Source organism: Pyxicephalus adspersus, chromosome 4 (assembly GCF_032062135.1).
Source record: "Pyxicephalus adspersus chromosome 4, UCB_Pads_2.0, whole genome shotgun sequence".
Lineage (NCBI taxonomy): Eukaryota > Metazoa > Chordata > Amphibia > Anura > Pyxicephalidae > Pyxicephalus > Pyxicephalus adspersus.
In genome coordinates this window covers 56062972-56063881 of record NC_092861.1, presented here as the reverse complement: position 1 = coordinate 56063881, position 910 = coordinate 56062972, and the positions used below count along the sequence as shown (strand labels likewise).

General features: G+C 50.1%; 1 protein-coding gene across 2 annotated transcripts in view; it reads left to right on the top strand.

Moving 5' to 3' along the window:
* Positions 1 to 270: 270 nt before the first annotated feature.
* Positions 271 to 910, top strand: part of IL1RAP (interleukin 1 receptor accessory protein) — a 104003-nt gene continuing 103363 nt past the window's right edge. For both annotated transcript variants that reach the window (XM_072408234.1, XM_072408236.1), the window contains exon 1: positions 271 to 435. The gene's annotated coding sequence lies outside the window, so the exon portion shown is untranslated. The remainder of the gene's footprint in view (positions 436 to 910) is intronic.

The window sequence follows — 910 nt, the reverse complement described above, 5'->3', positions numbered from 1 at the left end:
GGGAACAGAAAGGCATATTAGTGTTCTCACCGGGGGAGTACCTGAGGCGGACAGGAAGTGAGGGGAAATCTACAGCTGACAACAAGAAACCATAATATGGGCTTTATCTCTGAAATACTCAGCCCATTACTGAACCTAATGTATAGTGACAGACCTGAATATTATATAAAAGCACAAGCTTTCTGTGTTATAGCGCCCGCCTGCTGCACGTCTAGAGGGATGCGGGGGGTGCGCGGCTCGGTGCAGCCCGGGACCAGAGGGCGGAGCTGGGGAAGCGGGTAGAGGAGAGCAGGCAGGCAGAGAAAAGTGCCATGGAAAGTGTCTGGGTGACCCGGGGCAGGGCTGCCATCCACATTCATGTGACATGGAGGAGAGGAGCTCTGCTGCCCTGAGCTGGAGTGTGTCCTGATAACCACAAGCCTAAAGTGGGCACAGGTGAGACATCTGGGCTGACCGTGTGTTGTCCTGTCTGCAGACACCATCGTACGCTGCACATTCATTAGTGTGAGCACAGAGAAGTTTCCATGCTGTGTATTTATCATTGTACATCAGGCATGCTGTGCTGATACACGCTGTCCTCCCATATACACTGACATATCACAGTGCCTGGCAATCATTGCTGGACTTCCATCCTATCTGCCCATCTATCAGGCTGCCTTGTATACAACATGCCATGCACTCCCTATGGTCAGGATGGAGTTTTGTTACCATGATGTGTGCTGATTGATGACATGACAACTTGTAATGACTAATGCTGCTACAATCAGCCAGTTGTGTAACATTGGGCAGATCACACTAGGTAAGATCATTGGACTGATCACTAGGCAACTCACTGGAAAGACCACTGGACTGATCACTGGGCAAATCATTGGACTGATCTATGGACTGATCACTGGGCAAATCATTGGAC